A 15,245-nucleotide genomic window follows, 5' to 3' on the forward strand; every position below is an offset into this window, starting at 1 on the left:
TCTTCTTGGTCTTATTAAGATAAACCAGAACTAAGGCAAATCCTGGTTAATAACAGTTGAGGTTTGGTTACAATGACCAGTGACAAAGTGACTTTTCTTTAGCTCATTAAAGGCAGGGTTCTGCTGAGCAATGGGGTTTGCCCAAATTTCCCCCCAAATCTAAATTAAGTTGAATCAAGCCATGGTAGGGAAAAAAAGTTTTATACCTCTGAATTGATGGCTTGAAATGTTCTGTAGAAAGAATTTTGTCTTATTTCTGTTTGAAAACTGTTACATTCCCAGTAATACCATTAAAACAGTCAAGGCTTTTATAACCTCTCTGTTTTGTTGCTCTCTCAACTTACTCTGTTATGGGAGGCCAGGACATACTCTGAGAAGGCAGCTAGTAAAAACCTACATAATATGGATGAACGGAGCAACATAACAGAAGTGACTCACACCACCAAGGAAACCAGCTGTGCAAGGAGAGGCCTGGCTTTCTGTACGGTGAGGGGAGACCAGTAAAACCAGCCCAGTGTCTGTGATTCCTCCAGGTTTCCCAGTTTTAAAGCCAAAGCTACTGCTGAGAGGGATCAGGTTACATCTGCCAGCCGCCCCAGAACTTTCCACTTAACCCTTTTCAATCCACAGCCTGCTTGTTACACTTACATTTCACTTAGAAAAGCACCTTCTGGCTTTATATTTTCCCCCATGGTTTCTTCCCCACACACAAGTAGCCAGCTGGCCCCTATGAAGCTTTTCTTCCCCACGCCCATGAAGCTACCTGCACCAACGCTTACTTCCGTGCCCCATCATCCCTGGAAGCCTGTGCTGAGGGTACACACCTGGTGTGCCGTGTTCCCAGCACCTAACACAGTGTGCACATGATAGCAAATGTTCACTTAAGTGAAGGCACAGTGTTTGTTGAGTGACTGACTACACTTAAATGCTGTGAGCAGTCCCCAGTAAGAAATCTCCAACTATCTTTTTTTTTCTTTTTTCTTTTTTTTAAATTTTATTTTATTTTAAAACTTTACATAATTGTATTAGTTCTGCCAAATATCAAAATGAATCTGCCACAGGTATACATGTGTTCCCCATCCTGAACCCTCCTCCCTCCCCATACCATCCCTCTGGGTCGTCCCAGTGCACTAGCCCCAAGCATCCAGTATCGTGCATCGAACCTGGACTGGCATCTCGTTTCATACATGATATTTTACATGTTTCAATGCCATTCTCCCAAATCTTCCCACCCTCTCCCTCTCCTATAGAGTCCATAAGACTATTCTATACATCAGTGTCTCTTTTGCTGTCTCGTACACAGGGTTATTGTTACCATCTTTCTAAATTCCATATATATGCGTTAGTATACTGTATTGGTGTTTTTCCTTCTGGCTTACTTCACTCTGTATAATAGGCTCCAGTTTCATCCACCTCATTAGAACTGATTCAAATGTTTTCTTTTTAGTGGCTGAGTAATACTCCATTGTGTATATGTACCATAGCTTTCTTATCCATTCATCTGCTGATGGACATCTAGGTTTCTTCCATGTCCTGGCTATTATAAACAGTGCTGCGATGAACATTGGGGTCATCCTAAGAAAAAACCTTGCTCAAGATCTCTTAAGTTGTCAAGGGTCTGGAGATTGATTCACTGACTCATTTATTCATTCAGTAACCATTTTTGAGAGCCAATTGTGTATGTGTGTGTGTGTGTGTGTGTGTGTGTGTGTGTGTGTGTGTGTTGGTCATGCCATGCAATTGCAGGGTCTTAGTTCCCTGACCATGGATCAAACCCTGGCCCTCGGCAGTGAAAGCACAAAGCCCTAACCACTGAACAACCAGGGAATTCCCCTGGTTGTTTTCTAATTAACTAATAATGGAGAATGAATTTTAGACATTTTTGCTAAGGGATCTAATATGTCTGAATATATGCAAGGATTCTCTCTGAAAACTGGGTACATTTTCTTTAGAAGGGAAGGGATAAGCAGATAGATGGAATCTTTTCCTACAGTCCTCTTGCAGCTGATTGCTAGAAAATCACTGGCAGAAGACCTATGAGCACTTAGAACAGCATCTGTAGGATGTAAGTACATAATCCTGGATATTTGCTTGCCAAGAAGGAATAGAATGTATGGTCAAAAGCACAGACTTTGGCGTCAAACAACCTGGACTCAGTTCTTTTTTTTTTTTTTTTTTAATTGGTGTATAGTTACTTTACAATGTTGTGTTATTTTCTGCTGTACAGCAAAGTGAATCAGCTATATGTATATACATAAATCCCCTCTTTTTTGCATTTCCTTCCTATTTAGACCACCGTAGAGCACTACGTAGAGGTCCTTTTGCTATAGGTGTATAGCAGGTTAGCCTACTCTAAGTTTTCATTAGATATCTATTGTATATCCAGTGTGTGTGTGTGTGTGTGTATATATGTGTGTGTGTATATATATACATATATATATATATATGTTCTGCTTCTAAATGTGGAGTAAGCCTATGTTCTTGATGAATCTAGGAAGCAGCCACTGGGAATTAAGGAACTAGACTCCTGAATCGCCCTTGAACAATCACTTTTATGAGGGGATGTATTTGAGCTACTCAGTGCCACCTTGGGAACTGCTTCTCAGCTGGAGGCAGTTGGAAATAGATAATCTCAGCCTTCAGTGTGTGAAGGCTGCTTTTCTTTCTTTCTTTAATCACCGTATGGTTCAGCATAAGAGTAATTTCTTAGTGACCATGAAGTGTTTCCTCAGTCTCTACATACTTACTGCCCTAATTCTTCCAGTTGTCATTTCTGGAAAAATGGAGCTTCCTCCAGGAGTTACAAAGATGTAAAAAAGTAATGCGTCTCTTGTGTTTTTCCCTCAGTAGAGAAAGCTCCTAGTGTGTGTGTACTCAGTCATGTCTGAATCTTCTGTGACCCCATGGACTGTAGCCTGCCAGGCTCCTCTGTCCCTGGAATTTTTCAGGCAAGAACACTGGGGTGGGTTGCTGTTCCTCCTCCAGGGAATGTTCCCAACCCAGGGATCGAACCCATGTCTCCTGCTGGGCAGGTGGATTCTTTACCACTGAGCCACTTGGGAAGCCTGCAGAGATAGAAGAGGAGACCTCAATTTTATAAAGGGAGATGGTGGAAGGAAGGGAAGGGAAGAGAGCTGTTCATATTCATTCTCTGAGCACCCACAAAGGTCCATAAATGGCCTAGGAGGGTTCTGCGCCTGCTATCACTCAAGGGGGACATGCCACAGACACTTACTTCTGTAACCAAAAAATGACATTCTGTCATTTAATAAACCATCCACCGCTCTAAGCTTCTATTTTCTTATCTATGAAAGTGGGAATTTTCTTATCTATGAAAGTGAGTATTTTCTTATCTATGAAGTAGGAATAATACACACAAGGTTTAGCAAGCTTTTTTGAAAAGGGATGGATAGTAAATACTTTCAACTTTGTATACCATGCAGTCTCTGTCTCTCTAAAACTACTGCAAACGGTGACTGCAACCACAAAATTAAAAGAGACTTGCTCCTTGAAAGAAAGCTATGACAAATCTAGACAGAGTATTAAAAAGCAGAGACATCACTTTGCTGATAAAGGTCCGTCTAGTCAAAGCTATGGTTTTGCCAGTAGTCATGTATGGATGTGAGAGATGGACTATAAAGAAGGCTGAGTGCCGAAGAATTGATGCTTTTGAACTGTGGTGCTGGAGAAGACTCTTGAGAGTCTCATGGACTGCAAGGAGATCAAACAGTCAATCCTAAAGGAAATCATCCCTGAATATTCATTAGAAGGACTGATGCTGAAGCTGAAGCTCCAATACTTTGGTCACTTGATGTGAAGAGCCGACTCACTGGAAAAGACCCTGATGCTGGGAAAGATTGAGGGCAGGAGGAGAAGAGGATGACAGAGGATGAGACAGTCAGATGGCATCATCGACTCAGTGAACATGAGTTTGAGCAGACGCCAGGAGATAGCAAAGGACAGAGAAGCCTGGTGTACTGCGGTCCATGGGATCGCAAAGAGTCAGACACAAATTAGCAACTGAACAATAACAACTGTCTCTGTTCCAACTACTCATCTTTGCCATTCTAGCATGAGAGCAGCCTGGACAGTTCAGAAAGGAATGGGAATGAGCAGATGTGGTCCACAGGCCAAAGTTTGCCATCATCTGGTCCAATCCCCTGGTCTAGTATAGGGTGTAAGGAGGATTACATGAGCTAATCCAAGCAACATATTTTTGTACAGCATGCAGCAGATCAACACTCTATAATAAAGATTAACTATTACCATTGCTCAGATTTTAGACCCTCCTGTGTGTGTGTGCTACCTCTGCTTACCTTATTGAGTAAGGTAATCCTTGGTGCTCCCTGGAGGATATTTCTAGACCTTGCCATCTTGGGTGTAACCCTGTGGAAAGAAGGAGAAGGAAGGAGGACTGGGCAGAGAGAGAAGTCCAGCTGCCCAACAGCAGGCTGAGCCGAACCTACAGGGATCTCTGAAGCTAAAATGGCCATTAGTGTTGTCCCACGTGGATCAGAGTGGGTGGGCCTTGGTACCCTCACCTGGAGCAGTCACTGGATGTGGGCTGCCCTGGAAAGGGAGGCTGCTCTGTAGCACAGGCACTCCTGGAGGAGCTGACAGCTCACAGCATGCCCAGCAACTGGGGCAGTGGAGGGGAGGGAAGGGAAGATGTGACCAATTCTGACCTTGAATTATGCATAGGAATTGCAAACCAAGCACTGAATTGTTGTTGCAAGAGCGTTCAGAGCTCCTTCCGCCTTTGGTGACCAGCAGTCTCAAAATGGTGTTTGCTCCATCAGCCTGGGTCCCAGAGGGACCAAAGTGAAGAGCGTTTCCTATCAATTGTACTGGAACCCAATGTGAGCGAGACTTAAATCTGAGTTCTTTAACCTCTGGGATTTTAAGGTTGTTTGTTGCCAAAGTATTGTTGTTCAGTCGCTAAGTCATTCCGACTCTTTGTGACCCCACGAACTGCAGTATTGTTAGCTTTCTGTTAGGAGTCCTCAGCTGCTGCCCTGGATGTATCTGAAGGTTTGGAAGTAAAGATACACCTGATAATCTTATAAAATCAGGGGACTTGTTTGAAACCACCATCAGCATTGCCAGCATCATCATTTTAATATCAGCATTTACATGAATTTTCTAATTTAATGCTCATAACAATCTATGTATAAGTATTGTTACCCTCATTTTAGAGATTAGGAAACTTACGCTTTAGTTTGCACAAGGTCAGGGGTCTGCAAACTATAACCTGTAGACCAAATCCAGCTCACTGTCTGTTTTTGTAAATAAAGTTTTATTGGAATACACCCATGCCCATTCATTATATAGTATGTAATTATGGCTGCATTCATGATATTGTGGCAAGAGCTGAGTAGTTGCATCTGGCCTGCAAAGCTGAAAATACTTACCATCTGGCCTTTTTCAGAGTTTGCCCACTCTCCCTGTCTCCCTCTACTCTACACAATACCTGGTTCCAAACCCAGGTTGTCTGACTCTAGAGACACTGCTCATAATTCAGATTTAAGTAAATACTAGGTAGGTTTGGAGCCTGTGGGGGCATTATAAAACTTTCCCATTTCCATTATTCTAACATTGTTTAATTTAAGCTTTTATGACATTTATTTCCAGCATTGACAGACTCCATATCACGAAAATCTCTCTCTGAAAAACACTTAGAAAGTTCTGGATAAAAAATGAATAGCTGACTTGGCAAGAAATTAAGGTAAACCTTCAGGGTTTGTAACTGAAATAGAAGCCAAAATCCAGAATGGGCATGGTAAATGCTCACCCATTTAGGCAGTGGGCCCCTAACGGCATGTGCCAGTATGGGCGGGGACAGGACAAGTGTGTCAGTAGGGAGACTTTGGAATGAGGTCCCCAGAGGCCCAAATTTTCAGTGAAAGAGTAGACTAAAAAATATTTGCCCTGAAAAGGGAGAGAGGAAAAGAAATTGTGTCCTGGCTTTGATTTGGGTTGGAAGAAAAAAGGAAAGTCCCTATGTACCAAACCAGAAGTAACAACTATAACCCAGGCCTCAAGCCTGAGTTCAAATTCACTCTATTTACCCCTTCTGAAACTAATTTAAAATTGTCCTAGATTATTAGCTTCCCAAGCACTTAGCAAAGTTGACACAAATAAAGTGAATATTCTCTCAAGTCCCCTAAAACTCTCCCAGATAAGGCCACAACAAAAAGGAGCTCACAATGAAAAATCACAAAACCACTCACAGAGCAAGACATCATGGGACAGAGTCAGCCGAAGTGTCAAGCAGCAGAACCAGACACATAAGGTCTTCAGGGGTCAGAGCATCCTATGTAGCAGGGCTTGGCAAACTTTTTCTATTAAGGCCCAGGTAGTGTATATCCTAGGCTTTGCAAGCTATGTAGTCTCTATCAAAAAGATTCAACTTTACCATTCTAGAGTGAAAGCAGATAAGCAATATGTATAGGCTTAGCTGTGCTTCAATAAACCTTTATTTACAAAAATGAAGAGGATGTCAGATTTTGCTCTAGTTTTTAAAGTATGCTTCCAATATTTAAAGAATTTAATGTATGAGCAAGGAATAAAACACTATCATAGACAGAGGAGGAAAATACAAAAGAGAGGTTAATAGGCATGAAATCTGACTGAGAAGTTCTAGCATTCATCTAGTCAGTGTTCCAGAAGGAATAAGAAGAAAGAATACTCAAGAATTTTCATGGATCCTAATATTTATGATCTATAAAATATTACCAAAAAAACCATTGTTGTGAAATTGCAGAATATTCAAGACTAATTGAGTAGTTTTAAAAGACCCCTTGCCTTCCAGAAAGACACCTTATCTACTTTATATCTAATTTCTCATGAACAATTAGCAGATACCAAAATACTGTAAGACAATGTCTTCAAAGTGCTAAAAAAAAATTGTCAATCTATAATTGCATATCCAACAAACTTTAAAGAATGACGATGAAATAGAGACATTTTTATACAAACAAAAGCTAAGATAGTTTATTATCAACAGACCCTCTTAAGATTTAAAACAGAGAAAACAGAAAGGAACTTCTTAAAAGTATATATACTTTAGGAAGAAGGAAAAGGACCACAGAAGGGAGATTGGAGATTTGAGATTTAAGTTTGGTAACCAGGTGAAAGCGGTAATCATATGGATAAATCTAAATAAGCATCAACATTAATAACATCTAATTTGTGAAGTTAAAAAAATGGGGGGGCACATAAATAGAGATAATATTCTGTCTCTTATAATAGTAGATACAAAAAGTAGTAGGCATATAGGCATTCATGAATGCATGTAGTGTGCATGCTGTATTCTCTTCTATGTATGATACATTTTGCAAAGCATTTTTTAACACCATCTTTGATTTTTTTAATATACATTTATTTTAATTGGAGGCTAATTACTTTACAATATTGTATTGGTTTTGCCATACATCCATATGAATCTGCCATGGGTGCACACGTGTTCCCTATCCTGAACACACCTCCCACCTCCCTCCCCATACCATCCCTCTGGGTCATCCCAGTGCACCAGCCCCAAGCATCCTGTATCATGCATCAAACCTGGACTGGCAATTCGTTTCACATATGATATTATACATGTTTCAATGCCATTCTCCCAAATCATCCCACCCTCGCCCTCTCTCACAGAGTCCAAAAGACTGTTCTATACATCTGTGTCTCTTTTGCTGTCTCGCATACAGGGTTATCGTTACCATCTTTCTAAATTCCATATATATGCATTAGTATATTGTATTGGTGTTTTTCTTTCTGGCTTATTTCACTCTGTATAATAGGCTCCAGTTTCATCCACCTCATTAGAACTGATTCAAATGTATTCTTTTTAACAGCTGAGTAATACTCCATTGTGTATATGTACCACTGCTTTCTTATCCATTCATCTGCTGATGGACATCTAAGGTGCTTCCATGCCCTGGCTATTATAAACAGTGCTGCGATGAACATCAGGGTACACGTGTCTCTTTCAATTCTGGTTTCCTCGGTGTATATGCCCAGAAGTGGGATTGCTGGGTCATATGGTAGTTCTATTTCCAGTTTTTTAAGGAATCTCCACACTGTTCTCCATAGTGGCTGTACTAGTTTGCATTCCCACCAACAGTGTAAGAGGGTTCCCTTTTCTCCACACCCTCTCCAGCATTTATTGCTTGTAGGCTTTTGGATAGCAGCCATTCTGACTGGCGTGGAATGGTCTCTCATTGTGGTTTTGATTTGCATTTCTTTGATAATGAGTGATGTTGAGCATCTTTTCATGTGTTTGTTAGCCAACTATATGTCTTCTTTGCAGAAATGTCTGTTTAGTTCTTTGGCCCATTTTTTGATTGGGTCGTTTATTTTTCTGGAATTGAGCTGCAGGAGTTGCTTGTATATTTTTGAGATTAGTTGTTTGTCAGTTGCTTCATTTGCTATTATTTTCTCCCATTCTGAAGGCTGTCTTTTCACCTTGCTTATAGTTTCCTTTGTTGTGCAGAAGCTTTTAAGTTTAATTAGGTCCCATTTGTTTATTTTTGCTTTTATTTCCAATATTCTGGGAGGTGGGTCATAGAGGATCCTGCTGTGATTTATGTCAGAGAGTGTTTTGCCTATGTTCTCTTCTAGGAGTTTTATAGTTTCTGGTCTTACATTTATATCTTTAATCCATTTTGAGTTTATTTTTGTGTATGGTGTTAGAAAGTGTTCTAGTTTCATTCTTTTACAAGTGGTTGACCAGTATTCCCAGCACCACTTGTTAAAAAGAGATTGTCTTTTCTCCATTGTATATTCTTGCCTCCTTTGTCAAAGATAAGGTGTCCATAGGTGTGAGGGTTTATCTCTGGGCTTTCTATTTTGTTCCATTGATCTATATTTCTGTCTTTGTGCCAGTACCATACTGTCTTGATGACTGTGGCTTTGTAGTAGAGCCTGAAGTCAGGCAGGTTGACTCTTTCAGTTCCATTCTTCTTTCTCAAGGTTGCGTTGGCTATCCGAGGTTTTTTCTATTTCCAAACAAATTGTGAAATTATTTGTTCTAGCTCTGTGAAAATACCATTGGTAGCTTGATAGGGATTGCATTGAATCTATAGACTGCTTTGGGTAGTATACTCATTTTCACTATATTGATTCTTCCGATCCATGAACATGGTATATTTCTCCATCTATTAGTGTCCTCTTTGATTTCTTTCACCAGTGTTTTATAGTTTTCTATATATAGGTCTTTTGTTTTTTTAGGTAGATATATTCCTAAGTATTTTATTATTTTTGTTGCAATGGTGAATGGAATTGTTTCCTTAATTTCTCTATTTTCTCATTATTAGTGTATAGGAATGCAAGGGATTTCTGTGTGTTGATTTTATATCCTGCCACTTTACTATATTCATTGATTAGTTCTAGTAATTTTCTGGTGGAGTCTTTAGTGTTTTCTATGTAGAGGATCATGTCATCTGCAAACAGTGAGAGTTTTACTTCTTCTTTTCCAATTTGGATTCCTTTTTTTTTTTTTTTTTCCTGCTCTGATTGCTGTGGCCAAAACTTCCAAAACTATGTTGAATAGTAATGGTGAAAGTGGGCACCCTTTTCTTGTTCCTGACTTTAGGAGAAATGCTTTCAATTTTTCACCATTGATTATAATGTTTGCTGTGGGTTTGTCATATATAGCTTTTATTATGTTGAGATATGTTCCTTCTATTCCTGCTTTCTGGAGAGTTTTTATCATAAATGGATGTTGAATTTTGTCAAAGACTTTCTCTGCATCTATTGAGATAATCATATGGCTGTTATTTTTCAATTTGTTAATGTGGCATATTACATTGATTGATTTATGGATATTGAAGAATCCTTGCATCCCTGGGATAAAGCCCACTTGGTCATGATGTATGATCTTTTTAATATGGTGTTGGATTCTGATTGCTAGAATTTTGTTAAGGATTTTTGCATCTATGTTCATCAGTGATATTGGCCTGTAGTTTTCTTTTTTTGTGACATCTTTGTCAGGTTTTGGTATTAGGGTGATGGCCTTGTAGAATGAGTTTGGAGGTTTACCCTCCTCTGCAATTTTCTGGAAGAGTTTGAGTAGGATAGGTGTTAGCTCTTCTCTAAATTTTTGGTAGAATTCAGCTGTGAAGCCATCTGGATCTGGGCTTTTGTTTGCTGGAAGATTTCTGATTACAGTTTCAATTTCCGTGCTTGTGATGGGTCTGTTATGATTTTCTATTTCTTCCTGGTTCAGTTTTGGAAAGTTGTACTTTTCTAAGAATTTGTCCATTTCTTCCAAGTTGTCCATATTATTGGCATATAATTGCTGATAGTAGTCTCTTATGATCCTTTGTATTTCTGTGCTGTCTGTTGTGATCTCTCCATTTTCATTTCTAATTTTATAGATTTGTATTTTCTCCCTTTGTTTCTTAAAGAGTCTGGCTAATGGTTTGTCAATTTTATTTATCCCCTTAAAGAACCAGCTTTTGGCTTTGTTCATTTTTGCTATGGTTTCTTTTGCATTTATTTCTGCCCTAATTTTTAAGATTTCCTTCCTTCTACTAACCCTGGGCTTCTTCATTTCTTCCTTTTCTAGTTGCTTTAGGTGTAGAGTTAGGTTATTTATTTGACTTTTTTCTTGTTTCTTGAGGTATGCCTGCCTGTATTGCTATGAACCTTCCCCTTAGCACTGCTTTTACAGTGTCCCACAGGTTTGGGGTTGTTGTGTTTTCATTTTCATTCGTTTCTATGCATATTTTGATTTCTTCTGTGATTTGTTGGTTATTCAGCAGCATGTTGTTCAGCCTCCATATGTTGGAATTTTTAATAGTTTTTCTCCTGTAATTGAGATCTAATCTTACTGCATTGTGATCAGAAAAGATGCTTGGAATGATTTCTATTTTTTTGAATTTACCAAGGCTAGATTTATGGCCCAGGATGTGATCTATCCTGGAGAAGGTTCCATGTGCACTTGAGAAAAAGGTGAAATTCATTGTTTTAGGGTGAAATGCCCTATAGATCAGAGAAGGCAATGACACCCCACTCCAGTACTCTTGCCTGGAAAATCCCATGGACAGAGGAGCCTGGTAGGCTGTGGTCCATGGGGTCACTAAGAGTCAGACATGACTGAACAACTTCACTTTCACATGGCAACCCATTCCAGTGTTCTTGCCTAGAGAATCCCAGGGATGGGGGAGGCTGTTGGGCTGCCGTCTCTGGGGTCACACAGAGTCAGACACGACTGAAGCGACTTAGCAGTAGCAGTAGCAGTCCTATAGATATCAATTAGGTCTAACTGGTCCATTGTATCATTTAAAGTTTGTGTTTCCTTGTTAATTTTCTGTTTAGTTGATCTATCCATAGGTGTGAGTGGGGTATTAAAGTCTCCCGCTATTATTGTATTATTAATTTCCCCTTTCATACTTGTTAGCATTTGTCTTACATATTGTGGTGCCCCTATGTTGGGTGCATATATATTTATAATTGTTATATCTTCTTGGATTGATCCTTTGATCATTATGTAGTGTCCTTCTTTTTCTCTTTTCACAGCCTTTATTTTAAAGTCTATTTTATCTGATATGAGTATTGCTACTCCTGCTTTCTTTTGGTCTTTATTTGCGTGGAATATCTTTTTCCAGCCCTTCACTTTCAGTCTGTGTCCCTTGTTTTGAGATGGGTCTCTTGTAGACAACATACGTAGGGGTCTTGTTTTTGTATCCATTCAGCCAGTCTTTGCCTTTTGGTTGGGGCATTCAACCCATTTACGTTTAAGGTGATTATTGATAAGTATGATACCTTTGCCATTTACTTTATTGTTTTGGGTTTGAGTTTATACACCCTTCTTGTGTTTCCTGTCTAGAGAAGATCCTTTAGCATTTGTTGAAGAGCTGGTTTGGTGGTGCTGAATCCTCTCAGCTTTTGCTTGTCTGTAAATCTTTTGATTTCTCCTTCATATTTGAATGAGATCCTTGCTGGATACAGTAATCTGGGCTGTAGGTTATTTTCTTTCATCACTTTAAGTATGTCCTGCCATTCCCTGCTGGCCTGAAGAGTTTCTATTGAAAGATCAGCTGTTATCCTTATGGGAATCCCCTTGTGTGTTATTTGTTGTTTTTCCCTTGCTGCTGTTGTTTTTCCCACACATTAATATGTGTCTTGGGGTGTTTCACCTTGGGTTTATCCTGTTTGGGACTCTCTGGGTTTCTTGGACTTGGGTGATTATTTCCTTCCCCATTTTAGGGAAGTTTTCAACTATTATCTCCTCAAGTATTTTCTCTTGGTCTTTCTTTTTGTCTTCTTCTTCTGGGACTCCTATGATTCGAATGTTGGGGCATTTAACATTGTCCCAGAAATCTCTGAGATTGTCCTCATTTCTTTTAATTCATTTTTCTTTTTTCCTCTCTGATTCATTTATTTCTACCATTACTTCACTAATCCTATCTTCTGCCTCCATTATTCTACTATTTATTCCCTCCAGAGTGTTTTTGATATCATTTATTGAATTATTCATTATATAATGACTCTTTTTTATTTCTTTTAGGTCTTTGTTAAACCTTTCTTGCATCTTCTAAATCCTTGTCTCCAGGCTATTTATCTGTGACTCCATTTTGTTTTCAAGATTTTGGATCAATTTCACTATCATTATTCTTAAGTCTTTATCAGGTAGATTCCCTATCTCTTCCTCTTTTGTTTGGTTTGGTGGGCATTTATCCTGTTCCTTTACCTGCTGGGTATTCCTCTGTCTCTTCATCTTGTTTATATGCTGTGTTTGGGGTGGCCTTTCTGTATTCTGGCAGTTTGTGGAGTTCTCTTTATTGTGGAGTTTCCTCGCTGTGGGTGGGGTTGTACGGGTGGCTTGTCAAGATTTCCTGGTTAGGGAAGCTTGTGTCGCTTGTGTTCTGGTGGGTGGAATTGGATTTCTTCTCTCTGGAGTGCAATGAAGTGTCCAGTAATGAGTTATGAGATGTCAGTGGGTCTGGAGTGACTTTGGGCAGCCTGTATATTGAAGCTCAGGGCTATGTTCCTGTGTTGCTGGAGAATTTGTGTGGTATGTCTTGCTCTGGAACTTGTTGGCCCTTGGGTGGGGCTTGGTTTTGGTGTAGGTATGGAGGCGTTTGATGAGCTCCTGTTGATTAATGTTCCCTGGAGTCAGGAGTTCTCTGGTGTTCTCAACATTTGGACTTAAGCCTCCTGCTTCTTGTTTTCAGTCTTATTTATACAGTAGCCTCAAGACTTCTCCATCTATACAGCACCGTTAATAAAACATCTTTAATCATCACCTCACACCCTGCATTCACCAAGAGACACATGGAGGACCTAGGAGACCATGGACTTTGCCACCTGGCCCCACCTCGGCAGTCACCCACATTCAGTGGACGCATGGATGGATGACAAGCCCCGAAGGACAGGGCTGAGAATAGTCTCCGCAATGCCCAGCTCCTCAACGCACAGTCGGGCAGCCCCAAGGCGGCTTCCGGTTCAGGCCGGTGATGTCTTGCAAAGTATTTTTAATAGAAATAAAATATTGAATAACAATAGTCTATAAGCTGAAAGAGTTAAAGCCCTCTAAGTTTTAGTAAGAGAAGAGCTTCCCAGGTGGTGCAGTGGTAAACAATCTGCCTGCCAGTGTAGGAGACTTCAGAGACATGGTTTTAACCTTGGCTTGGAAGATCCCCTGGAGTAGGAAATGGCAACCCACTCCAGTATCCTTGCCTGGAGAATCCCTATGGACAGAAGAGCCTGGCTGGCTGCAGTCCATGGGGTCACAAACAGTCAGACACGACTGAACAACTGAGCACAGCATAGTTTGGGTCAAATTTCTTAAAAATGGAATTTACAAAACAATCAATTACCATTTCAAAATAACCTGAATTTTGAGACGAAAGATGGTGAAATCAGTTTTCATTGTATTAATGAGACACTATTCATTTAAATATAAGGATTTGAGGGGGAAATATATAATAAATCATTTTGAAGTACAAGTGGATTTGAATAGATGGGGACAAAAATTATGTATAAAGGTGGATATATATATGAAGGATAAAAAGTTATGTATTTTAATTGCTGCATTAAAATAGAGAAATATTAGAAAGAACCTAAATGAATGGTACCCCACTCCAGTATTCTTGCCTGGAAAATCCCATGGATAGAGGAGCCTGGTGAGCTGCAGTCCATGGGATCGCTAAGAGTCAGACACGACTGAGCGACTTCACTTTCATGCATTGGAGAAGGCAATGGCAACCCACTCCAGTGTTCTTGCCTGGAGAATCCCAGGGACGGAGGATCCTGGTGGGCTGCAGTCTATGGGGTTGCACAGAGTCAGAAACGACTGAAGCAACTTAGCAGCAGCAAATGAACAACACAGGAATGGGTAAAGTAAGACACCCACGTAAAATGAAATGTTTTTATAGCTACTTAGTGACATGGGGAAATATCTATGATGTAATTTGTAAACAATGTATAAAACTGTAAATACAAAATGATCACAAAAAATTATTAATGAAGTAAAATGTGTCTAGAAAGAGGATTAGGAAGAAAAAATAATATTAAGAGTGATAGCGAAATGAATAATTTGTATTTTATACTTTATATTCTATTTCCAAGTTTTTACAATGAGCACTTTCATAATCAGATAACAGACTAATTTTACTTTAAAGCTTTAATATTTTGTCAGTTTATATATATATATACACAGATATGTGTGTGTGTGTGTATATATATATATGTATATATATATGTATGTATATGTATATATATGTATATATATGTGTATATATATATATATATACACACACATAATATATATATATATTATGGCCAAGAATCTCTGTGAATGAAATAGTACAGGAAAAATGAATTCTGGAAAAAGACAACATGGCAAACCTTTAAGAGAACATTTTTAAGAGACAGGAGTGTTGCTGTATTTCTAATTAGCGTGTAACTTGATATAAAGTAAGTTCCTCACTTAAAAGTATTATGAATGTGCAACAAAGCCTCATTCAGAGGTTGCTGTGGCTACCAAGGTAAACCTGATTAGGCTGGCATTCACTCTGCTTCCATGTGAGGCAGAAGAAAAGAATGAGGGGTTCTTAGAGGTACTGGGAAGGAGACGCATCTCCCCTCTGTGCTTCTATGTTGTCTCCTCTCCCACCTGCCTGTCTTTCCTCCCCCACCTCTCTCCTCTACCATCTTCCCTCTTTATTTCCTAGCCTCAGTGCAGTCATCACCATCAGACCCCCTCCGCTGCTCTTCCTCACCCCGTGCCTTTCTGGGGCTCC

The sequence above is a fragment of the Bos grunniens genome, chromosome 11 (assembly GCF_055505025.1).
Source record: "Bos grunniens cultivar Pamir isolate PY7600 chromosome 11, Bosgru_T2T1.0, whole genome shotgun sequence".
Lineage (NCBI taxonomy): Eukaryota > Metazoa > Chordata > Mammalia > Artiodactyla > Bovidae > Bos > Bos grunniens.